The 27,372-nt window shown below is 41.4% G+C and overlaps 1 long non-coding RNA gene across 2 annotated transcripts; it reads left to right on the top strand.

The window, feature by feature from the left end:
- The first annotated feature begins 5,266 nt into the window (after positions 1 to 5,266).
- Positions 5,267 to 27,372, top strand: LOC139356103 (uncharacterized). 2 transcript variants are annotated; one of them, XR_011607489.1, is made up of 5 exons: positions 5,267 to 5,386; positions 20,599 to 20,734; positions 23,322 to 23,592; positions 24,177 to 24,394; positions 27,087 to 27,372. It is a non-coding gene; the product is annotated as an uncharacterized lncRNA (long non-coding RNA). The 2 variants fall into 2 exon arrangements; XR_011607488.1 differs by lacking the exon at positions 5,267 to 5,386 and having other exon boundaries at positions 20,519 to 20,734.

Raw genomic sequence — 27,372 nt, forward strand, 5'->3', positions numbered from 1 at the left:
GAACAAGTTTTATTGGGGGTCTGAAGAAACTCCCCCGACCTCCACAAACAAGTTATATTGGGGGCATAAAGGAACTCCCCAAACCTCTGTGATTTAGCAAGATATAAGATAAGGGTAATCTCTGGTGAGTGAGGCATGAGAAAACCTGCCTATGACCTGGGCACTTGGGTTCTGCCACCTGAAGCACACTATCTCCTTCTCAGGAGTCAGGGCTGGGTGGAAGGGTTTTGGAAGAAGTTCCCCTCACCAACCTTGGAGACCTGGTCTGGGCTCAGGAATTCTGAGACCCAGCCTCATTCAGCTCACTGAGGTGCACCCTGGCACCCCTATACTGAATCACAACTCCATTTCCATTCTCCCATCCTTTCTGACCAAAGGCCCCAGCTCCAAAAACATGCTGAAATTATGGATGGTTTTTCCAAGAGGGATCTTGAAGTGTCTGAATTAAAATGCCATGTTATAATACCTCACCTTGTTTTAACATGAATAGACTCTCCCTTAGCTGAGAAAACTAGAGGGACTCCTTTTGGCTCCTTCATTTGCAAGACATCAAGGGCTCCTTACCCACCCCCTTCCTCAAGGACTTGACTTGTGCAAGCTGACTCTCAGCATATCAAAGAGCCCAATTAACTGATAAGGTACTGAGGCAAGAAATGTCCGCAGTTCCCAGGAATTGGCTCCGGAGATAGTACCACAAAGCCCCTGCGTTTGTGTCCGGCAGATAACACGCAGAGCCCCACACCTATCAGCTTGTAATGATTTTAAGCCCCTGCACCTGGAGCTGTTTGTTTTCCTGTAACCGTTTGTCTTTTTAACTTTTTTGCCTGTTTTACTTCTGTAAGATTGCTACAGCTAGAATCCCCCTCCCCTCGCTAAAACAAAGTATAAAAGAAAATCTATCCCCTTCTTAGGGGCCGAGAGAATTTTGAGCATTAGCCGTCTCTTGGTCGCCGGCTAATAAAGGACTCCTTAATTCGACTCAAAGTGTGGCATTTCTCTCTAACTCGCTTGGTTACAAAACAATGTTAGGTAGGACTTAAAATATGTAATAGATTTTAAGGTGAGATTAAAATATTTTTATATTTTTAAGGTGAGTTTCAGCTTCTCAGAGATGCCATTGCCAATTAACCAGTCCAAAGAAGGAAATGGAAGCCCTAAAACGTGATGAGATGTTTCCGCGCACACGTGGCCAGTTGATAGCTTAACTAGGCCTGAAGAGCTAGTGTCTGCCTCCTGGTTCCTACTTTCCCATCTTGCCCAAACCAGGGCTATGGACCAGTGGGGTTTCAACCAAAAACAAATATATGCCTTTTATATTCCTGGGACCTGACCCTACAGTGGCTTTGTCTCCCCCACTAGGTGCATGCCTGCTGGGCTGGGTGGGATGGAGTTCCGAAGAGCCCACACCTGGGGTCAAACAGGCCTGAGTTTCAATCTTGCTCTTCCTTTTACCTTTTTCCTTTTATCCTGGGCAAGTCACGGAACCTCTCTGAGCCTCAGCATCCTCATCTCCAATGTGGAGATCATGCTTAGTCCTTAGACTTCTGGTGAGGAGTAACTGAAGTAGAGTGTGTAAAGCCTCGGACACATATCAGTACCCGGGCAACAGCAACAGCATCCATTTATCCTTCATTCAATAAACATTTCATGATCCTTCCAGAACCTAGGAGTCTTTTGCCCCCACCCAATCCCCATCCTCATCCCCATCCCCATCCCCATTTTCATCCCCATTCCCATCCCATCCAATCTGTCAATAAGTCAGCCAATCCCACCTTCTGCCTCCCCAAGTCAGGCCACCATCAGCTTTCACCTGGACCATACTGGTGAGGAACCCTACAAATGTAAAGAATGTAGCAAAGCTTTTAACTAGGGCTCATTCCTTACTAAAAGTCAGATAATTCATACTGGAGAGAAACCACTCAAATTTAATGAATGTGGCAAAGCCTTCAACCAGTACTCAGCCCTTACACAACATTGCAGAATCCATAGCAGAGAAAAACTAAAACTATAAAGAATATGGCAAACCCTTTAAAAGGTGCTAAAACCTTACTCAACACAAAAGAATTCACAGCAGAGAAAAACTGCAAATTCAAAAAATGTGGCAAAACCCTCAACTCATGCTCACACCTCCCTCAACATTAGAAAATAAGTACTGGATAAAAATCTTATACACATAATTATTTTGAAAAGACCTTTGTACATGCTCTGCACCACAGAGGACACCAGAGTAATTACACTGGAAAAAATTATAAACATAAAGCAGTTAGCAAAACCTTTAATTGATACTTTAATCTTACTCAACAGATAATTCCTATGAGTGAGAAACTCTACAAATGAAATAATTGTAGAATAGCCTTTGTTCAAAATGTATACCTTAAAAAACACCAGAGAGCTTCTACTGGAAGGAAACTTTACAGGTACAATAAATTTGGGAAATTAATTTAAAAAAATCAACTCTGAAAATTTGATAAATAAAAATAAAAATTGGATTAATCACCCTAGAAACAACTAGGAGACTCACAGTGGCATACATTACTCTAAATCAGAGTGTTTATTATGAAGAATAATCCAAAGTCCAAACAATAAAATAATTTAATTGTATGTTTCAAAAACCAGAGATTGATGGAGCGATAGATATATTCAGTGTATACTTTTTTGGTAATGACATTATTTGAAATTATTTGAGCAAATCTTGTTAATATAATTAAACTCTTGAGTTATCTGATGCTTTTTCTTCATTTGTAACATTTAAGTAAAAGTGTGAAGTGGATTTGTGCTACCCATTAGCTACTACAGGCTCTTATATATTATGTGAAGATCATTCACATGGAAGATTAAGGGTACAAAAATCTAAATGAATGTGGGTGCTCTTAGATTTGACATATAACAGTGTTGTAAGTCATGCATGAGTCAGGTATTCAGGATACAATTCTTCTGCATTAAATTATGAGACAGGGGCACTCTGAGATTTAGAAATAAATGGTTTTACCAATGAGTTATTCGGGAGAAAAGGCTGAGCTTTTTGGATACACCTTTATAGTAGCAATAGTTAGAAGTCCTGAATGTTAGTTGGTGTAGTAGCAGTAAAGAAATTTTCACACGTTAGAGAAATGTTCAGATGTAACTCCTATCAGTTAGGATGTAGATTTATTGCGAACTCAATTTTCTAAATACTTAACCTCGGATTTTTTTTAAAAGGATGCCCATTTTTTACATAGAGCATGGTATCAGAAAGACAAGAATGCTTTGTGAGGGTTTGTAATCTACATTTTAGCCTTTGAGGATACAGCAGGTTTTGAAATGTCTTATTTAATCTATGTGTATACTTAATTTGTTTTAACAATTAAAACTAAACTTTTTTTTAACACTGTTGTGTATTGAATGACATGGTATCCTACAAAAATATTAACCTATTAACCTTGCTTAAGATTCTAGATAGCATATGATAATTACATACTATGGGATAACCTAGCCCCATCTCTAGCAATTTTTATTCCCAGTGGTGTTAAACTCTAAATAGTTCCAAGAATATTAATTCCATATATCAAGAACATTAATTCCGTAAGTTGTATTTTATTCTTTTATTGTAACTACTGGGACTTTATCATGGCCATAATGAAAATTTTATAGGAGTATAATAATAAACTATAATCTTTCTATAACATTTGATCCTATAATGTCTTTTCTACATGCCACCCCTCTGGGCCTATAAAATATACGCAGAGGGCCAGGCGTGGTGGCTCATGCCTGTAATCCCTGCACTTTGGGAGGCTGAGGCAGGCAGATCACCTGAGGTCAGGAGTTCGAGACCAGCCTGACCAACACGGGGAAACCCTGTCTCTACTAAAAATACAAAAATTAGCCAGATGTGGTGACACATGCTTGTAATTCCAGCTACTTGGGAGGCTGAGGCAGGAGAATCACTTGAACCTGGGAGGTGGATGTTGTGATGAGCCAAGATCCTGCCGTTGCACTCTAGCCTGGGCAACAAGAGCGAAACTACACCTCAAAAATAAATAAATAATACACACACACACACACACACACACACACACACACACACACGCACAGAGAGTTTTGGATTTTATTTATAATAACAAATATACAAATATGCAAATCTAAAGTTTAGGAGTATGAGCACTATGGAACAATTAATGTGTGCACGTGTATGTGTGTGTGTGTGTGTGTGTGTGTGCAAGCAAGAGAGAGAGAGTTCCTATGTTGAGAATGAGAAGAAGAAACAGAAAATATTAGAACAAAACAGATTATTTTAAAAGAGTTGATGTTTTAATAGCAATCTAGGAACCTCACAGATAATGAAATAAATTGATGGTCTCTACATTGAATTCATTTATTCAAAAATATGTCTCCCTTAGTAGAAGTCCTGTGTTTTTTGCCTATTACTCATGTGAGAACTACTACATGATTTACACGTTCCAGCATTCATTAGGTTTTGTTTATATATTCTGCTAATAGTTCTGTTCATATAATCTACTAATGGACACTTTTATGAAATTTAATGGTATTCAGAAATTAATTCAAAGATGTAATTCCATGGTAAGTATAACAAGTTATATTTTATTTAATGTATACATTCCATTTTTTCTACTCAATTGAAGAACTGTATTGAAGCCATTTTTAATTGTTCCATTCTCTTTTTATAAGTAGCATCATTAGATTTTCTGACTATACCGTAACAGTTGAATCAGGTGAAAACTTGTGAGGCCTCACGAATCAAGGCGTTGTTTTAACACGTCTATAGAGTAAACTAATAACCAAGACAATTCTGGGTGTTTATTCGATGCTCCAGAATTAGTAGTAAAGTATTCCTATTGAAATGTATTTGTAGCTCCAGGTAAGAGACTGAAACATCCAGTCCAGAAGTGACATTACTTCTACATGTAGCGAGAGAACATCTGTATCCAGGCAGCACAATTGGCTCCATGAATTTAGAAGACATAGTTCTGTCTGCTTTATTTTCTAATTATTTGTAGTTTCTCATTGTCTCTTCACCCTCAGCTCCACATTCATTACAACTCTTCTCCTACGCCTGTGCTGTGGCTGCAACTTTCTCAGCGCTCTCTCCACCCAAGGTCATGTCACACAGGGCTTTCTTGGTTCTCATGAGTGGGATGGAATTCTTTAACGCAATGAGAAGTAGTTTTAACTGAGAAGTTTGTATCCATTTGAAAGCTTTAAATACAACATTGTGACCACTTAATTGAGATAAGAGGGAAAGAGTCTCATGATCCAGAGGATTGAACCAGGTAGCCAGCTCTGTGGCGGATGTGGAGACAGAGAAACACGATGATGACGTTCTTCTCAGAGAGGTAGATACGACCTACTGAAAGAAAATATGGGGAACACTTCTGGAATTAAAGTGGAAGTGAGTTTTTAAAAATCACTTTGAGGTCATAGGGTAGCTACTGGTGATGTCATCTCAAGGAAATATGTAACGGAGATAAAAAGGGGATGTGGGGAATGTGGTCCATTTTGAGGATTAGGGAAGTGGTATTGGGTCTTTATGACTTAGGGGACTTATTTAGCAGTAGTGCAGACCATCAGCTGCTGGGAAACAGAGCTTGTTGTACTTTCTCAGGCCTAGATCAGGGGCAGTGAGAAGATGAGGTGGTGGCTGAAGCAAACTCTGTGGGCACAGCTTTAAGATATTATGTTATCAGACAAGATGTTCAGGGTGATGATGCCTTTGGGAGACTGTACTAGGCAGGATTGGCAGGTGCTGTGGTTACTCATACTCCAGTATCTTGGGAGATGATCACAAAATATAACCTCAACTTAGTTTTAATCCACTGTAGATGGGTGATTTTCCAGGGAAGCTGACCCACAGGTGGCAGGGCCCTTCCTGACTTCCACCCAGCCTATGGATCAGTGTAGTCCCGTGGTCCTGGCTTTGTGAGAAGCACTGGCAAAAATGGGGGAGCAGTTGGCCAATCAGATGCAGTGAGCATTTTATCCTCAAACATTCCAACCAGCGTTTAGCAGGAAAGTTCCCAGGTTCTTTCACAGTCAATGTTCCGTTTTCACCCAGCCTGTCTAGAGTAGAAAGTGGAGTGTCAATTTTTGGAAATAGATGCAACAAAGTTGGTAGCTCACACATTTAACATTGGTACAGTTGAAATACAATAATGCATCTCACTCTGTAGCTACGAGTTTGTGTTCAGATGTACCAAGAAAAGACTGTTGGATAGTATCAGAATAGAATATGTGTATTTGTCTTATTTTCACTGTGAATAGGTAGCATCCCAGGACTGATGCCACAGTGCAGTGGTCTTATTGAATACCAGTTTGTTTTCATTTCCTCAAACCATATTCCAAACAGCAATGAGGAGAAAATGTAAAGCTAACAGGACATAGGGAATTAGGTATGAAGCCATTTCTCTTTAATTCAGAGAAGGCCATCATTGCCAGGAACTTCTCTCTAAACCTCATTGACCAGAACCGTATCCTGTGGCCACTCTATGAAGAAACATCTCTCAGGCACTGGAAGACACATGAGCATGTGATTGGGAATGGCTATTGTTACTTGTGCTGTTTTACAAGGTCTGACAAAAAGGCCATCCTTTGTGCACTGGAACAGGGTGTTATCAAAATCCTCAAGTTCAAAATACACTCTTTCCACATGCACAAGAATTTAATTGCATATGTAAATGATGTGTCCATTCTTTAGAGGTGTGCTTAAAGAGCTATTTAATTGATTGTTGTTTATGACTCTATGATGGACATTATTATAGTATAATGGTTTAATAATAAGAAAATTATATTCATGAAATATAACATATCTTAATCTTTGGCCACATGTATTATATCTTATTTGTTGAATAGTTTACTGTTTGTTTTAAATTGTATTATTATGATGCTTGACATGAGTGCAAGTTTAGGCTCAGGGTTAGGCTAGGGTTAGCACAAGTTATTGGAATGGTGATCACTGGAAGCACAGTAGGGAAGTGAGAAAAGGAAGAGTAAGAAGCCAACAGAAGCTGTTTTTCTTTTTTTTCTTTTATTATACTTTAAGCTCTGGGATAAATGTGCAGAATGTACAGGTTTGCTACATAGGTATACATGTGCCATAGTGATTTGCTGCACCCATCAACCTGTCAGCTACATTAGGTATTTCTACTAATGCTATCCCTCCCCTAGCCCCTATCCCCTGACAGGCCCCAGTGCGTGATGTTCCCCTCCCTGTGTCCATGTGTTCTCATTGTTCCACTCCCACTTATGAGTGAGAGCATGTGGTGTTTGATTTTCCGTTCTTGTGTTAGTTTGCTGAGAGTGATGGTTTCCAGATAAGCTGGGTTTTTTTTTTTTTAAGATTTATTTTATTGATAATAATGTTTATTGAATTTTGGTCACCTTTATAACATCATGTTGGGCCAAACCTCATTAACTACAATGAAGAAGGCACCAGGTTCAAGAGGTTAAAGAAGAGACTCAGCATCAGCAAATGATCCATGGGGTTTAATAGGGGTTTCCATGCTGGGGAGAGTCCAGTGGTGATCAGCTGGGCAGGAGAGCTGTCGTACAGAAACAGTCCGGAACTGGCAGGCTGGAAAAGGTATCTGCATCACATACAGTCTAGAGCTGATGGGCCAGACAAGGTACCCACCTTACATACAGTCTAGGGGGTGGCACGCTGGACAAGATAACTGTGCAGCTCAGTGCCAGTAGGATAGGCAGGAGAACTGCAACCATTTGCTAACAGCATGCAGGTTATACAGCATTTTCACTTATACCCTACCCTTAATAACCTCCTCAAGGCAAACTTTATTTAACATAAAACGCAGGACTTCAATCCCACAGGACAGATCGGGGGCTCAAATATTCCTTACAGATGAGGAACGAATCTCCAAGGTGGCTGCTCCCAGTTTTCCTAGCAGGAAACACATATTCAGATGCATCTGCCATACAAGGTCATTCTCAGGGTATGCTTCCGTTATTGCTCTCAGTTGTGTTTACCCTACAGCCCATCCCAGAATACTGGAATGGCCCCCACATTCTGATAACGCCATTTTAAAAAAATTTCCTGGGGCAAGGTATGCAAAGGAGCATTGTAGCCAGGTGCCACAGCAGCAGGACAGACTACAGCAACAATGAAGTCATGAATACAATAACAACCGGTAGGCTATTCCCAGCGCTTGGGAGTTGCTCTTGGCTATGCCATGGCAGGCCCTTAGTGGAGGAAAGGAGCAGCTCTCCATGAGATCGGCAACCTATTTTGTTCTGGAGAAAGGTCACTGACTGTGCCCAGTCAGCAAAGAAGTTTTCTGCACATCATCTATGGGTGGAAAATGAGATGTTTAGTGGATACAAGCAAGGGCAAGTCATGACCCTTTAGCAAGACACAGAAAGTTGTGTTGCTCTATTGGAGCACACCCTTGGCAATGGCCTGGTGCCTGGTTTACAGTACCAAATGTATTGGCCCCCTCTGTGACACAGAAGGACAGAGCAAGACACCAAGCCTACTACAATGATCCACAATGAGGATGATTGCCCGTTCAGTAATAGAGGATCAGGACTCATTATTCCGGAGGTATGAGAGGGAGCAGGATGCAGGAGAAGTGTGAACTGTATATCTTGTTCTAGACCCTTCCCCCATAGAGTGGGAAATTGAACCATTAGAGGACTGGTTTTCTTTTTCTAGGGTCACTAATAATGTGGGCAGGTCCTGTGGCAAGGAAAACACTAGGTTTCCACGAGTCTCAGGCTGAGGCAAAGGTGTGTCAGGAATTGGGTCCTGTCCATCTTGTATGAAGGAGGAAACCTATAGAGGTCAATGGCCTCTATCAAAGACTGCCCTTCAGCTGCCACATAGGTGATAGAGCCAAGCACCAAATACAGTTCTGTGCTTAAGGGGTTATTGGTTAATGTGCTCCTTTGTGACAGGCATGCATGCCATCTGGTCATAGTCTGTGTCTGGGCACTTTCAGACTTCATTCTCTAGATAGCAGCCTTCAGCCAAACTGCCATGGACACTGGGCACATGGCAGCACTGGGACCCACTCTGCAACATCCCCCAGCGACCGCAGAGCATGATATGCAGCACAGAGTTATTTCATTACACCGTTATCCAACTTCAGTGCCCTTCCATAGTTGGGACCAGAATCCTGAAGGCACACATTTCTGACCTAGACTTTGCCATGGGTCCCACCCAGACCCCTCAGGGTACCTGTCTATTTTCACCTCACAAGACTGTTCCTGCACTAGACCCTCCCTGCAAGGCTTGTGTTTGTTTTGTTCCTGGACCAAACTGAGGGTCAGGCTGCTTATTCTCACGGCCCAATAACGAGATGCAGATGAACTGAGAAAGAGAGTTTGTTCCTCAAACCAGGCACAGGGAAAAGACAGTGAAAATATGTCCAAACTAACTCAAAATTACAAAGTTTTCCAGTGCTTCTAAGCTATGTGTCTACCTGTAACTGTGCATTCATCTAAAGACATAAGTAATTAATTTCTTCTAATCTATAACTAAAGTCTGAGTCTTGGGGACCTTCTTCCAGAGGCTCAGTAAGTGTACTAAATCTAGATAAGTTCAGGTGCCAAAGTTGATTACCCTTATCAAAGATCATTACCCTTATCAAAGGTGATTATACTTACCTTGTCTCCCACTAAGTTGTGGAGGTTTGGGGAGTTCCTTCTGACTGCCAATAAAACTTGTTTAATCCTGAATGGGTCTTAGTATGAAGAATGTTAGCAATCTTTCATTATGTTGTCATGCTTCAAGGCCCAGGAAGACCTGGGCAAGACTCTTGATGGGCCTTTATTACTTGATCCAGCCTCTGTCTAAGGGCACCAGCTCTCTCAGCCTTTAATATTTAACCTAACCACTCAGTCAGTGCTGAAACACTTGTGATGGAGGCCTGCCTGTTCAGCTTTTGGAGACCTGGCCTACCACAGTTTCACTGTGACTACCTTGTTCAAAGGCATCGTCTTTCCTTGTGAACCAATCCCAGAGGTCCCCTTCTTGACTAAGTGGTATAGGGGGCCTAAGAAATTTCTCCAAATGGGGAGGAAAATAATACCCTAGCAGGCCTAAGAAGCTTTCCAACTGCTTTGGTGTGGCAGGACATGGGTTGGCTTGCACTCTATTCATAAAGGCAGATGGAACAACTTTAGTCTTACCTGACCAGATGACACCAAAGTATTTGACTAAGAAGCCTCAACCTTAGACTTTGTCCATGCTGACCACCTACCCTCTGTTGTCAAGGTCACAGGCTGGGGGGTGCAGTTGGTAAGCTGGAAAAAATCTTCAAAGTTAGCATGATATTATCAATGTAATGAAAATCTGTACCCCCTCCAGAATGGTATCCCTGGAGCAAGGTGGAGAGGGTTCATTGTTCTCCTTCTCAGGTGAACACAAATTGGCCTTGACTCTTTGGAGTAATGAGTGTGCCGAAGAAGGCATTGGATAAATTGATCAAAAAACATGTGTGTAGAAATTCTCCTACTCATGTCAGAAGGGAGGCAATATTGACAACAGCTGCATACTTCGGGGGAACCATCTTATTTAGTTCCCAGCTATCTATCTTCATTCTTGATGTCCCATCAGGCTTTCACACAGGTCATATAGGGCTGTTGCATGGGCTGTATCCTGGCCTTATAATGTCTACCTGGGCTAACTCCTTAACAGTCCCTGGGATGTCCTAATTCCCACCCCTGCAGGTGGTATTGCTTCAGTGCTACTACTTGCTGTGGGGTTGGCAACTATACCCGTGTCCATTTTACTTTCCCCCAGTTGCATGCTTTACCATATTGACTCTCAGTTGAAATTTCCTGGCAGTTGTTTGCAAGGTCAGGCCTGATAAAATATCCATTTCCAAGATGTATTCCATGATAGGAGCTATGTATACTAAATAGGGTTTTGGTGGCAGTCTCTCAACTTGTAATTCTAGTTCAACCTGTTTGGCTTTCATGGCCCCTCCTCCATAACCATCTATTGCTGTCATAGGGCAAGCAGTCTGTTTTTTCTTAGATGAAAAATACATAGTTAGCCTCCAGTCTCTGTGGCCTCCAGTCCCCAGATACCCTGGCCACCATCCATTGCTTTTACTGGGTTTTTAGGGCCTTGGCGTTAATTCTAGTCTACAGAGGTTGGTACCTGCCAGTCATTTGCAGGAGAGCCTATAGGCTGAACCTGAGGCCCCTTTTTGAGTTTCCACCTCAATCTGACTAGAACAGTGCTAGGCTGCTTATCTATTTACATGGTTGGTGTCCCTGCCATGACCAGGTCATGCTACATTTGTCGCTGGGTTACCCGGATGGGCCCCATGGCTGTGTTCTTCCCTTTGGCTCCCTTGTCTTTAATTCTGGCAGTGCACACTTATTGCCCATGCACTTTCTCCATTTCTCCTAAGTCAGTGGCCACCAGGGCTGTTTGAGACCGTGGCTGTCCTACCAGGGGGCACAGGATAGACACACTCTTGGTTAAGTACTGACTGTAGGATAGTATCTTTTATGTTGGCAGTGAGAACTCATTGTAAGGACCCACAGTAATGCTCCTTAAAGGTAGCATGTCTTATCCCTAGTTCCTGAAGTATGTATTTCAATTTCTCCACAATCTGCCATCACGGAGAAGACATGGACATCAGCCTCATTTGGCCAGGCTACCTTGCAGCCCACAACCACCCAGCTGAGGGAGATAGTCTGATCCCCATTACAGGTGCCACCAAGACATGGCCTTCAGGGCCAGGTGGTTTATGATGAATGCCATTCTACTCATCTGCAGTTTGGAGAGTATAATGTCCTCCACCTCCATGTCCCATAGATGGAGAAGGCACCCTGCAAACAACTCTCTCACCTTCTGTCTGAACGTATTTCTCAGAGTCACCAATTGCACTGCAATGCAGCCATGCATTCTGGTGCACTGTAATCTTCTAGTGAGGGCAAGTACTGTGGGTCTGCTTCCTGTGTGTGCGTAAGAGTTGCTGACCCTTCAAACAGGCTACCTAACAATCCAGGGTCTCCGTTTTGTCTGGCATCTCTCTCTAACGACAGTTCATCCTGAACCGATGAACCCTTGCCTGCGCTGTGAGCAGAGCCTCCCTGGATGCTTGGAGCATAGTTGGAAGTTGCCAGCCAGCCATGGCTGCTTCCATTCTAGTATCTGACTCTTGCTCAGTCAAATACCCATCCTGCAAAAACTCCTCCAGATCCTTTAGCATTGTCAGGATGTCCTTGTACGTATGCAGTGGGGCCCATCCTTCAGGGATAGTGGCTATTGAGCTCAACAACAAAGTGGATAGACAGGCTGGGATTCCCCCCATGGATTTCCCCTTCCCTGATCTTAGTTTTATTGTGCTCATGGGCTACTTGTTGTGCCAAACTCCTATTAACTTCAATAGGGAAGGCACCAGGTTCAAGTAGCCAAAAAAGAGTCTCAGAGCCAGCAAAAGAGATACCAGGTTTAGTAGAAGTTTAAATATAGGGGTAAGTGTTCGGTGGTGGCAGGCTGGAGCACGGCCATCTTATGTACAGAAATGGTTCAGTGGCAGCAGGCTAAATATCGCCTTACATACAGTCCAGTGGCAGTGGGCTGGACAAAATCTTCACCTGACAGGGTGGTGGGCTGGACAAGATAACAACATAACTGCACTGCCCAGTGGTAGTGGGCAGGAAAGGACAGCAGCACCTTCTGATACACAGCATGTCGTTTTTGTAGCCTTTTATCTAAATGATGTTCTTCACACCCACGTGAGCCTCCTCGGGGTGCTTTCTCTCACGAGCAGAATCTCACCCAGGGTACTGCACTTTTGTTTTTGCCATTTCAGGGAAAGAAATGGGTCATAGTGTTGCCTCCACATACTCTTGGGAGCTTTTTCAGTTTTCTTCTCTTATTTTACCTGCTGTGAAATTCTCTCTCAATTGACACCCTCAGAAAAATGTTATGGAAATATTTACTGCCTATTCAGTAGTTGGTGAAATGATCTATATAAACTTCTCAACCCATATCTAATCACAGTTCACAAATTATAAATCGAATTGAGAACTTTTATTTTTAGGTAATATTTGTTTGCATTTTAAATTTCTTTTTTTTGTTAGTTTTGATTTCTTGGAGATGTTTTTAAACTGAATTATTTCCTTACAAAATAAATTATAATCCATTATTTAGTCTCTAATCAATTTTGACTTTGTATCTGTTTAAACTTTCTGAAAAAATAAAACATGCAGGCCCGGTGCGATAGCTCATGCCTGTAATCCCAGTACTTTGGGAGGCCGAGGTGGGTGGATCATGAGTTCAAGAGTTTGAGACCAGTCTGGCCAATATGTTGAAACCCTGTCTCTACTAAAAATACAAAAATCAGCTGGGTGTGGTGGTGCACACCAGTAGTCCCAGCTACTAGGGAGGCTGAGGCATGAGAAATGCTTGAACCCAGGAGCCAGAGGTTGCAGTGAGCTGAGATTGTACCGCTGCACTTCAGTCTGGGTGATAGAGCGAGACTCTGTCTCAAAAAAACAAACGGACATGCAAATGTGTTGTTATTACTGTTCTAAATTATGCTTATGTTTTATTTTATACTTATAAAAAGCCTTTTCAATTATTACATAAAATTGTCATGCTTCATTTTGGTGTTTTAGATGTGTTATTTGTATTTAAATAAGTTATTTATGCATTGTAGTAATATTTTTTGAACCTCATTTGGCCAGGCGCAGTGGCTTACACCTGTAATCCCAGCACTTTGGAAGGCCAAGGTGGGTGGATCACCTGTGGTCAGGAGTTCGTTACTAGCCTGGCCAACATGGTGAAATCCCGTCTCTACTAAAAATACAAACAAACAAGCAAACAAAAAAACGAAGCTAAGCTTGGTGGCAGGTGCCTGTAACCCCAGCTACTTGGGAGGCTGAGGCAGGAAAATCGCTTGAACCTGGGAGGCAGAGGTTGCAGTGAGCCGAGATTGTGCCACTGCATTCCAGCCTGGGCAACAAAAACGTGAAATTCTGTGTCAAACAAAACAAAACAAAACAAACACAAAGCAAACAAAAAAAAAAAGCAAAAACAAAACCATCATTTAAGGGCTATTTTTGTTCTTATACAAGATGATGAATTTAATCACTTTCTATGTTTAGCTTTAGTATAATAATATAATAAATTGTACAAATCTAAAAATAGGAAATTATTTTACTTAATTATCTTGTCCAGCACACTGCCCTTGGACTGCATGTATATTCTTGTGCATCTGTGATGAGTGTTCTGAATATGACAGGTTTATCATGACACCCTGTTCCAGTGCAGAAGCTGACAGCCTTTTTGTCAGGTCTTGTGAAACAGTACAAGTAACAACAGCCATGCTCATGCATGTTCTCTTGTGTTCTTCTGTGAGTCAGAGAGTTGTCTCTGCGTAGGGTGGCCATATATTAGAGTTTCAATCAATATGATTTAAAGAGAACACCTGGGGAGAATGTTCTCTGAACTAAAAAGCAATGGTTTTTATTCAAATATTCTATGTGCTATTGGCTTGACGTTTCCTCTTTGATGTTGTGTGGAATGTGATTTGATACCTGTCGGTGAAGCAGCCAACATTGGGTTCTAAAAAATTAGGCATGAGCACAATGACTAAGTACGCACATAATCAGAGAGAAAAGAGAAAAACTAACTGATACCTTGTAAGGTCATTGGGCTATTTCATCAGCACAGAGTTGCTACTATTCACAGTGTACATAAGACAAAATACAAATAATATTTTCTGACACTGTACACCAGTCTTTTTTTTGATATCTCTGAACAAAAAGTAATAGCAATGGAAAAAGATAAATTATTGTATTTTAGTTGCACCAATGTGAAATGTGTGAGCATAACCTATTATCTAACTTTAAAAAAATCTATTTCCACAATGGACACTTTACTGTCCACTGTAGACAGGCTGCATAAAAACAGAGCATGGGCTGTGAAAGAACCTAGGGACTCTCGCCTGAAGGCTGGGTGGAGTGAGTGCAGTTGAAATGCTCATTATATCTGAGTGGTTAACTGTTCCCCAACCTTTCCCAGTGCTTCTCACAGAGCAAGGGTCATGTGATTAGATTTATCAACACATGTGTGTGATATGTGGGAGTGAGGGAGATCTCTGCCGCCTATTGAGGACAGAGGCCATTTCTCCTGAGGTTAAAGATTAACCCCCCACTCTAACCACATGTGCTATCTGTGGATCTTAATCTGTCATGACCTTTTCACGTGAACCCCTTAGATTTGTAAGCCCTTAAAAGGGCCAGGAACTCTTTCTTTGGAGAGCTCGGTTCTTGAGACACAAGCCTGCCAATTCTTCTGGTCAAATAAAGCCTCTTTCTTCTTTAACCTGCTGTCTGAGGGGTTCTGTCTGTGGCTAGTCTTGCTACATTTCTTGGTTCCCTGATTGGGAAGTGAGGTGATTAATGGATGGTTGAGGCAGCCCCTTAGTTGGCTTAGGCCTGCCCTATTGAGCATCCCTGTAGGGGACTCCTGCCAGCTTGAGTGATGCGGATCCTGAGAGTGCTCCCAGGTAGGCATTTGCCCCGGTGGAACCCTTTGTCAGAGCAGTGCATGGTAGGCCCCTGTGGAGGATCAACACAGCGGCTGAACACCAGGAAGGAACCAGCGCTTGGAGTCTGGACATCTGGAATCTGGGAGGACCAGTCCTGGGAACTTGTCTGCTCCATTTGAGTGGAAGCATGGCCTGATCACCCAAGATGTGCCCTTATTGGTACTTTGATCTCAGTATTGATTTGACTTGACTTGTTTGCAAAAAGGAAAGTGAAAGTGAGTAAGTGCTTGAGTTTGAGACAGGTGAGGCAAAGGAGTGACCCCTTAACCCTTTCCTTCTTGTGGTGTGAGTGTTGTTTTATCTTGGGAGGAAGATGGGTAGAACATAAAGTAAGCCCTCTCTGCTAGGAACTGTGTTAAAAATTTTTAAGAAAGCATTTATTGGAGACTGTGGAGTTACTATGACAGCAGGAAAGCTTAGAACTTGGTGTGAGATAGACTGACTGGCATTAGAAGTGGATTGGCCATCTGAAGGAAGCCTAGTCAGGTCCCTTGTTTCAAAGGTATGGCACAAGGTAACTCATAAGTCCAGACACCCAGACCAGTTTACGTACATAGACACTTGGTTACAGCTGGTTTTAGACCCCCACAGTGGTTAAGAGGACAGGCAACAGTAGTACTAGTGGCAAAGGAACAGACAGCCAAGGAAGAATCCCCCTGTACCCGCCAAGGAGAGTCGGCTCCTAAAGTCCTCTCCTACCCGACATCAGAGGATTCATGGCAAGAAATGGTGCCAGTGACCCCCTACTTTCACCAAAAAGGAAGACCTCCTACTCCTGAGCCCAATGTGCCTGAGCTTCCACAAGGCCTACACAGCCCTAGGCCACCCAGAGTGGAAAAGAAAGGATGCGAGACCTCAGGAAACCCCTTCCTTGGCAGCCTGTTTAAGGCCTAGAACTGGGATACAAATGCCCCTGAGAGAGCAATGGTATACTGGGGTAGATGAGGACGGGCATATGGTGGAAAGGCATGCCTTGGTGTACCAACCCTTCACCTCTGCTGATCTCCTCAAATGGATAAACAATACCCCATGCTATACTGAAAAGCCTCAAGCTACAATTGATTTGCTCCAAGCTGTTACCCAGACCCACAACCCCACCTGGGCTGATTGCCACCAGTTGCTCACATACCTCTTTAACACAGAGGAAAGGAAGAGAGTGCTCCAAGCAGCAACTAAGTGGCTGGGAAAACATGTTCCAGCTGATTACCAAAGCCCCAAGAGTATACGAGGATCCAATTACCAGGAACAGACCCCCAGTGGGACCCAAATGAAAGACAGGGTATGCAAAGTCTAAACTGATACAGGGAAGCCCTTCTGGAAGGGTTAAAGAAGGGAGACTGTAAGGAAATAAGACACTGGAAGGACAAGTGCCCCCAGTTGAAAGTGAAACAAGGTGACTCTGAACAGGAGGCCTTAGACAAGGATGAAGGGGCCTTGTTCAATCTGGCAGAAGGGTTACTGGACTGAGGGGGCCAGGCTCATGTGCCCCCAAAGAGCCCATGGTCAGGATGACAGTCGGGGGCAAGGACATTGAGTTTATTGTCGATACTGGTGCTGAACATTCAGTAGTAACCACCCCAGTTGCCCCCTTATCCACAAAGACTGGTGATATAATTGGAGCCACAGGGGTTTTGGCAAAGCAAGCTTTCTGTTTGCCCTGGACCTGCACTGTTGGGGAGCATGAAGTGATTCACCAGTTTCTGTACATGCCTGACTGCCCCTTGCTTTGCTAAGAAGGGACTTACTTAGCAAGCTGAGAGCCACCATCTCTTTTACAAAGCAGTTCTTTACAGCTAAAGCTACCTGGAACGGGAGTCATCACGGCTCTTATGGTTTCTCAGGAGGAGGAATGGAGACTCTTCTTAACTGAGCCAGGCCAGGAGATAGGACCAGTTCTGGCTAAGTGGTGACCAAAGTTGTGGGCGGAAGACAACCTTCCAGGGTTGGCAATCAACTAAGTCCCCGTACTCATGGAAGTTATGCCTGGGTCCCAGCCAGTCAGGCAAAAACAGTAGCCAGTTTCCAGAGAAGCTCCTGAAGGTATCCAGGTCCATCTCAAATGCCTGAAGGCTTTTGGAATTATAGACCCTTGTCAGTCTCCATGGAACACTCCCCTCCTGCTTGTTCCCAAGCCAGGGACCAAAGACTACAGTCTGGTACAGGATTTGCACTTGGTCAACCAAGCTATAGTGACTTTACACCCAATGGTACCTAACCTGTACATGTTGTTGGGGTTGCTGCCAGCTAAGGAGAGTGGGTTCACCTGCCTAGACCTGAAGGACGCTTTCTTTAGCATCAGACTAGCCCCTGAGAGCCAGAAACTGGTTGCCGTTAGAGACCTAGGCTGCATGTTGCTCCAGTACATTGACGACCTCCTGCAGGGACACCCCATGGCAGTCGGATGTGCCAAGGGAATGGATACCCTGCTCTTGCACCTGGAGGACTGTGGGTATAAGGTGTCCAAGAAGAAAGCTCAGATCTACAGACAGCAGGTATGTTACCTGGGATTTACTATCTGACAGGGGGAGCACAGCCTGGGATCAGAAAGAAAGCAGGTCATTTACAACCTCCCGGAGCCTAAGACCAGAAGGCAGGTGAGAGAATTCTTAGGAGCTATGGGGTTATGAAGTTTATTTTCATTTTTGGGTCATTTTTTGAGTCTTTGTTTATTTTGTTTTAAGTAGTATTAAGGTCATTTTATTTCAATATTGTTTGGTATGTGTTTTGTATTTGATTCATTTAGAAGTTTAAGATAATACATCGTATTAGTCTGTTCTCACACTGCTAATAAAGACATATCCGAGAGTGGGTAATTTATCAGGGAAAGAGGTTTAATTGACTCACAGTTTCACATGACTGGGTAGCCCTGGCAATCGTGGCTGAAGGCAAATGAGGAGCAAAGTCATGTCTTATATGATGACAAGCAAGAGAACTTTTGCAAGGGGAATCCCATTTATAAAAGTGTCAGATCTCATGAGACTTATTCACTCCCACGAGAACAGTATAGGGGAACCACTCCCATGATTTAATTATCTCTACCTAGCCCTGCCCATGACACATGGGGATTATTACAATGCAAGGTGAGATTGGCGTGGGGGCATAGCCAAACTATATTATACATATAAGTTTCTATCAAACTTGACAAGCCCTCCATTTTGTTTCCTTTTACTAAAATTTTGTCTCTTGATTAATACATAAGAGACTTTTTTTGAAATATGTTGACTTCAGGTTTAAAGTACACTAAATTTGTGTCGTAAAGATCTTTATTTTACTACCTTTTCTGATCCAAGGATTTGATTTGTCTTAAAACATGTCTTTTTGTGTGTGTGTCATTCAGTAAAGTTTTATGAGTTTTTGCAGGCCTAGACATGTCTTGTAAATGTGTATTTTGGTACATTTGATAATCAAGATAGACGTTGATTGTCTGTGTTATGCTGTTGTTATTCCTGTTGTTCATCCATTGTTACTACTGAAGAGTAGTATGTTGACCATGCATTTACCCAATTTTCTGGCTGTTGTGTTTCTAACAGTTCATGTTCTGCATGTTAAAATAGATTGTCTTCCTTTTCTAGTTTACATCCATGTCATCTGTGAACAGCTACAATTCAGATTCTTTGAATCAGCTTCTTTCCTGTTTTTCTTCTCTTCCTTGTTTTGGTTCCTACTCAGCCATCTCACACAGTGGTGAATTGTGAGAGCCCAGTCCCCTCAATCTTTTAACTTTACCTTTATTGAAATACTTCTAATGTTTTTTCTTGATTAGTATATTTGCAGAATTTTCCTTTTTTACTAAGAATTTTTAAATTATGCTCTTTTGCATGTGTAATCATCAAATACTTTATTCTAGGATCTAATGTTGTAATTTTTCCTTCTTTAATTTTTTGACAATGCATAAAGTTTGAATTGTAAATCATTGTTTTATTAGCAGGATAAAATTCAATTTATATTAATGGCTAAATTTAAATGGATTCCATTGTTTATGTTTTTGTTTGTTTGTCTCTGATGGGGATTAAAGCTAAAATATTCTATATGTTTTATTTTCATTTAATATGGTTTTAAAATGATCAAATTAACAAAATGAACAATCTTACAATATTCCCATTGCACAGAAACTCTATCTGATGTAAAATTTATGCACACTCATGCTGAAATAAATCAGATCTTATCAGGTTCCCAATAAAGGCCAGGGTAATCTTTAAATTTAAATATAAATATTGGTTAATTATATTTCCTTCTTTTTCTTAATATACTCTGTATTAGAAAACTTTAACATTGACAGCAAAATTAAACAAAAGGTATGTTGCTCTCGCGTACACCTTACCCCTCTGGAAGTTATCAGAATCAAAATGGTCTCACTAAGACTAAGAAAACCTGGGCAGGCCGGGCGCGGTGGCTCAAGCCTGTAATCCCAGCACTTTGAGAGGCCGAGACGGGCGGATCACGAGGTCAGGAGATCGAGACCATCCTGGCTAACACAGTGAAACCCCGTCTCTACTAAAAAAATACAAAAAACTAGCCGGACGAGGTGGCGGGCCCTGTAGTCCCAGTTACTCCGGAGGCTGAAGCAGGAGAATGGCGTAAACCCGGGAGGCGGAGCTTGCAGTGAGCAGAGATCCGGCCACTGCGCTCCAGCCCGGGAGACAGAGCGAGACTCCGTCTCAAAAAAAAAAAAAAAGAAAAAAAAAAAAAAAGAAAACCTGGTCAAATATACCCAAGAAGGCCATCATTAGAGGATTGTCATGTTTATATGTCTGATAAAAACTATCAGAAAAGACTTAAAAAACCGCAACCTTGCACAAAGGCCATTGCAGCCTTACACAGAAAAGACACCTGCAGTGACACAGGCCCAGAAACTGCTGGTCTAACCTCAGACTCATCACCCTTGTTACTGATCTTTGCAGTCAAGAATAATTAATTCAAAAACAACTATGCAATCCTCCACATTAAAAATTTTGTTCTTCTTTACCTCTATTAATATGCACATGGTTTACTATGACATTTACATTCTCATTACAATAATTTATTCCAAGTAAATATTTTTTACTTGAGAGACTCTTTGTTTGCTGTTTAGGTTTACACATATGGTGTCATAAATGGGACCTGCAAAGTTTACAATTGGAAGGAATTGGTGATTCTTGGAGCATGCATGCAGTCTTCACTTCATACCCTTTAGCGCTCTGCTTCTATAAGTCACCCTTTCTGCCCTGGTGAGTCTTCTTTCAGTTTAAACCTCAGTTATTTGATACATGATTTTTGGTATGTTGAGGTCTGGTTTGAATAAGGCTCCTTTAATAAAAGACCATATATCCCTCCTAGAACAATGAAAGCTTTTTTGTCATTTCTGGTAAGTCCTTTCTGCTATAAAGACAAACATCTTTCTGGATTGTGTACTCTTGGTTTCTACAGAACTTACCTTCTGTTTGTGAAGCATTTATTTTCTAGTTTGCACACACAGTTTTATATTTTGTTTGATTTACACAGCAAGGTTATATTTTATATGAACGTTTTTATCTTGGGCTCCTTTGAATTTGTTTGACGTTTCCCCCTTACTTGTTTCTAAAAAGTGACACTAGCTTAGTTGCCACTATCTAAAACACTGGGCTAACCTCCTGGCATTTTCTTACAAGATTTATAGAATTTCCTTTGCTCTCTAGATATTAATAAGAAACAGAATAGGATTCTCCAACATTCAGATATGCTAGGTTTCTTGGACTCCTCGTGGCTACATAGTATGATGCTTCTTTTGCACATTTTAAAATAAAAAGGCAAAATTACATCAGGAAAATTTAGGGCTTAAATGGTTATTATTTTAAAAACTCACAACTATAGAGTTAACATATGGAGTCCTCTAAGTTCTCTATTTTTTTCCTGCTTACTCTGTATCTGCTTGCTTTTCTACTGTTGTTGAGATAAAACTCACTGCTTATGGTATTCCAGCCAAGATGTGTGTTTTTTTTTTTTTTAATTATACTTTATGTTCTAGGATACATGTGCACAACATGTAGGTTTGTTACATATGTATACATGTGCCATGTTGGGGTGCTGCACCCATTAAATAGTCATTTACATTAGGTATGTTTCCTAATGCTATCCCTCTCACCTCCCCCTACCCCACAATAGGCCCTGGTGTGTGATATTTTCCTTTCTGTGTCCAAGTGATCTCATTGTTCAAGTCCCACCTATGAGTGAGAACATGCAGTGTTTGGTTTTCTGTTCTCGCTATAGTTTGCTGAGAATGATGCTTTCCAGCTGCATCCATGTCCCTACAAAGGACACAAATTCATCCTTTTTTATGACTGCATAGTATTCCATGGTGTATATGTGTCACATTTTCTTAATCCAGTCTGTCGTTGATGGACATTTGGGTTGGTTCCAAGTCTTTGCTATTGTGAATAGTGCCGTAATAAACATACATGTGCATGTGTCTTTATAGCAGCATGATTTATAATCCTTTGGGTATATACCCAGTAATGGGATGGCTGGGTCAAATGGTATTTCTAGTTCTAGATCCTTGAGGAATCGCCACACTGTCTTCTACAATGGTTGAACCAGTTTACAGTCCCACCAACAGTGTAAAAGTGTTCCTATTTCTCCACACTCTCTCCAACACCTGTTGTTTCCTGACTTTTTAATGATCGCCATTCTAACTGGTGTGAGATGATATCTCATTGTGGTTTTGATTTGCATTTCTCTGATTCAAGTGATGATGAGCATTTTTTCATGTGTCTGTTGGCTGCATAAATGTCTTCTTTTGAGAAGTGTCTGTTCATATCCTTTCTCCACTTTTTGATGAAGTTATTTGTTTTTTCCTGTGCCTCACTCTTCTCAGTATTCTGAGAGTAGGAGCGCCACCCCAACTTGAGCTCGGGCCACAGTTATGAGCTCAATACCCCTTAACTGTGCTCAAACTCTGGGAAGCTGGGACAGGTCTCGTAGCTGTATCCTCTTGTACCTCAGGGATAAGCTGTGCTGGAGCAGGAAAACTGCTTTTGGTCTGCCAGAAAAACACTCAGGTGGTACAGTGGAGGCTGTGCTATGTGTACACCCTTGAGGGAGCAACCAGGCATCAACTGGGGAAGGGCCCGGCAGAAAAGGGGCTGTACAGATCAGATGCACTTCAGACCCTCAGGAAAGGCAGCCCTGCTCTCTCCTGGTCCAGCTGCCAGCAGGGACTAGAGTCATGCAGAGAAAGGTGGAGAGCCTTGAGGAATGGGTGCCTATTCCTGTATTTTGCTACAGCTGCCTCATGCATGAAACCTTTTGGGCTCCATGCATGTTTGAGCTCCGCCTCTCCCTACTCTCCTGGCAGTGCCCTCTGCCAGTTCAAATGTCTGTGTGGATCATGGGATCTCTTGTAGCTAGGATCTTAGAGGTCCATGGCAAGCGTGTGTGACCCATAGTTCCTTCACTCTCTCCTTCCTTAGGTCCCGTTCTGGACCAAGAGCTGGTCCTGGTGTCTGGTGACTCCGTCTGGCTTCCTAGCTTCCTAGCTTCCTCCCTCTTCAAACTCAGTGTCTGTATTGCCGCTCTATTGACTTCATGTGTTTCTTTTTTTCCCAAAGATCTGTTCAAAGTGTGACGATTTACTTAATATTTTGTTTTCTCTCTGTGGAAGAGGTGTTTCCTGACTGCATCTGGTTGACAATCTTGTCCCCCAGCTAAAAGTGTAATTTACATTTTGATATGGTTTGGCTCTGTGTCTGAACTTTATTACAACTAAAAATTACTACTTTTATGTTAGACTATTCTCAGTCTTCCTTCTTCATTACCAAACCTTATTGTTTGATCCTATAGAGGCAGTGGAAATTGCATCTTCAGAAGATCGACATGTGGATGGAGAGATTGAAGTTCTTCAACAGCCATTATATATGAAAATGATGCAAAATAAATGTGAAACACTACAGATGGATCAGGAGAGGTTGGAAGAAGAACTAGTGAACCTCAAAAGTCACATGGAAATGAATATGTTAGAACGTGGTCTATTGGAAAACCATAAACAGGAGGTTGAAGAAGAGCAAGGCAGGAGATAATAGAACAATTAGAAAAAGTCAATCTATTTTTACAGGTTAGTTTATTATCCATAATGTGCCTTCATTCATTTCACTGCAAATTATAGTTTGGATATAAACATTGTATGTGTTTCCTCTACTTCTCTTATAGCAATTTGTTTGGTAGATTTCTAGAAGGAAGGTGATATCTGTTTCTCTCTCTAAATATTTCACTTGCCACCATTACTGTAACTAAATTGATCTTCCATAATAATGATTCTCATTAGTGAATCATTTGATTACTAAAATCAGTTGGCATAAAACAAGACTAATAGAGAAAGAAAAATGTGATGTAAAAATTATACTACACTCTTAAAATATTCTTAAGTTATATTGTTCAACTTTTTAGAATTTAAATTGATTCTGTTATTCTTTGGAGTGTTACATTTCATGAGTACTACCATAAATATGATTTCATTTTTTTATAATTCAGATTAAATTATTAACTTAGCTGATACTGACAATAAATATATTAAACTTGAGATTCTTTTTTCATATAGTTAAAAATGCTCTCTAGATCACTGACCCAAAACAAAAAGAAACAAATATACAATAGTTATTCAGGCTATCATTTTTTATGTACCCTTTTAATTTGTTTTAGACACAAGAAACATCTCAAGAAGAGCTACAGTGGTTACCAGAAGAAAACATTGCTTCCATGTAAAGTCAGATGGAACTTACAATTGGAAATCTGGAATTCCAACTCTACAAAGCAAACACTTCAGAAGCAGACTATAATACAGCAGAATTGGAAACATATAAGAAACTGCATCTAGAAGAATTAAAAGCTAGAGAATCTCTGTCAGATAAATTAAGCAAGTATGTCAAAGACAGAATCACAGAAAATAAATGAAGATCATTAATTTGCCTCAAAAGCATAATTTTTAGTGAGACAGATTCATAAGATTGGGGGAAGCAAAAGCTAACTAGATTAGACAGTTTTGGAAAATGATGTTAGTAAATGAACTTACTTTTAAAATGTTAGTCTAGGACAATTCATACCACTCCCCTGTTTTTTTTGGTGGGGGTTTTTGTTTGTTTGTTTTTCTTTTGTTTTCTGTTTCTTTGAGATGGATTCTCACTCTGTTGCCCAAACTAGAGTGCAGTTAGCGGCATGATCTGGACTCACTGCAACTGTGCCTCCGGAGTTCTAGCAATTCTCTGGCCTCAGACTCCCAAGTATGACCTTTCATGATCTCGCCACGCCCAGCTAAGTTTTGTATTTGTAGTAGAGACGGGGTATCACCATGTTGGCCAGGCTGGTCTCAAACTCTTGACCTCAAGTGATCTGCCCACCTTCGCCTCCCACAGTGCTGGGACTACAAGCATGAGCCATCATGCCTGGCCTGATTTTTGGTTTTATATGGTTCCTTTTCCCCTTAATATTCTTATGTAGTTAACCTGATCTATTAATTTTTCTGCCAAGTATCTTGAAGCTTCATAATTTAGACAGTCATACTGTTATACAATTGTTTGTCAGCATTCCTCTATATAGAAATATTTAGTTTAATTATTTTTGATAAGATTATAACTTAAACTGAAAAAAGGGTCAGGCACTTCTACTCCTTTGCACATTCTGGCACTCAGTAAATTAACTTTCCTTGATTGCAATCTTTGGTATTATCCTTAGAGGTCACCTTGGAACAAAGTGTTTTGTACAGTTTTTCCACTCCACATAAAGGCATAGTTGTGAAATAGGGAATGGTAAACACAGCCTTGAAAGGAAATATAATTCATAAAGTGGTGAAAAATAACACCTTGGTCAGCCTGAAGTGTTGGGTGGAAGACCAAAAGGGCAGGCCCTACTTCTGATGCCTTGGCCACGATTTTAGGAGAAAAATGCCTTAGGAGATGATTAAGTTCTCTTTGATCTCAGCTGTCTCCTTCTCCCCTGAGAGTTGTTGTTCTGAATGATTCCTTGGTGCCAAATGCTTAATTTTTCTCAGATAATGGGTGAAATGTACAAGAGTGTTCAATAGAAATGTTTGAAAATGTCTTTGAGAGACAGTGTTTTTTTTTTGTTTGTTTGCTGTAACTGGTTTACTAAATACAAGCTTCATTTTATTTATTTTACTGTCCATATTTAAGGAGTAAGACATGATGTTTTAATATATTTATACACAGTCCAATGGTTACTCTGGTCCAGCGAATTAGCATCTTTAACATTTCATGTAGTTACTCTTAAAACACAAGTATATTTTTCTTTTCTTTTCTTTCTTTGTTTTTTGAGATGGAATCTCCCTATGTCGCCCAGGCTGGAGTGCAATGGTGGGATCTCGGTTCACTCCAAACTTCTCCTCCCAGATTCAAGCAATTCTCTTGCCTCAGCCTCCCAAATAGTTGGGATTACAAGCGTCCACCACCACGCCCAGCTAAGTTTTGTATTTTTAGTGGAGACGGGGTTTCTTGCCATGTGGGTCAGGCTGCTCTCCAATGCCTGAACTCAGCTGATCCGCCGTCCTCAGCTTCCCAAAGTGCTGGGTACAGGGGTGAGCAACCACCACACCACCACTGCTGGCCTTTTTTTTTTTTTTTTTTTTTTTTGGAGATGGAGTCTTGCTCTGCTGTGTCACCCAGCCTCAAGTGCAGTGGCACAATCTTGGGTCACTGCAACCTCCGCTTCCCAGGTTCAAGCGATTCTCCTGCCTCAACCTCCTGAGTGCTGGAATTACAGGCGCCCAGCACCGTGCCCGGCTAATTTTTGTATTTTTAGTAGAGACGGGGTTTCACCATGTTGGGCAGGCTGGTCTCAAACTCCTGATCTCAAATGATCCGCCAGCCTCGGCTTCCCAAGGTGCTAGGATTACAGGTGTGAGCCACCGACCCCGGCCTAAACACAAATATTTCTTTTTGTTTGTTTGTTTGTTTTTGTTTCTGAGGAAGAATGTCGCTCTTGTTCCCCAGGCTGTAGTGCAATAGCGCGATTTTGGCGCACCGCATCCTCGGCCTCCAGGGTTCAAGTGTTTCTCCTGCCTCACCCTCCGGAGTAGCTGGCATTACAGGCAGGCACCACCAAGTCCAGCAAATTTTTGTATTTTTAGTAGAGACAAGGTTTCTCCATGTTGATCAAGCTGGTCTCAATCTCCCCACCTCTGGTGATCCTCTGACTCTGCCTCTCAAAGTGCTGGGATTACAGCCATGAGACACTGTGCCTGGGCTAAACACAAATATTTCTAATGGTATCTTTAAGAATCTTATAAGTAGAGCCATTTCAGAAGGCAACAAGTGTGACTTGTTAATCCATACATCATTAATAGCTTTTGCTCTTCCCTCCCTACTTTGTTTGAATTACTTATTTGTTAGAAATCCTCGAGAAATATATGTACTTCTTTACAACAATTTTAAAATTATAACTGTATACAGCATATAGGCTCCAATACACTTTCAGAGTTAAAACATGGTTTGTTGTATCTTTCATTGACTCATGGTCACTATTTAAACAACGCAAGTCATTTAGACACATTTGTTAAAAAACAAAATACTCATTATCTGTCTTTTGCAATCTTCACAGACGTGAAGAAATTCTAGCAGATGTCAGCACCAAACTTCTTCAAGAAAATGAGTGGAGCAGATCTTTATTTACTTCTCATACTACAAGGCCAGTCCTAGAGTCACCATGCAATGGAAATCTTAATGATAATTTAGATCTCAGCAGAATATATATCCCAAGAGAAACCTTAATGATTCCTACTTCAAGCTCATTGTCTTCAAATATCAGAATGGAGAATGACTTGTCAAAAGTTAGGTATAGTATTGTTTTTTCTTTGGTTTTCAGACTTCTGATATAGTTCTCTCTA

Source organism: Macaca nemestrina, chromosome 9, assembly GCF_043159975.1.
Source record: "Macaca nemestrina isolate mMacNem1 chromosome 9, mMacNem.hap1, whole genome shotgun sequence".
Taxonomy (NCBI): Eukaryota; Metazoa; Chordata; class Mammalia; order Primates; family Cercopithecidae; genus Macaca; species Macaca nemestrina.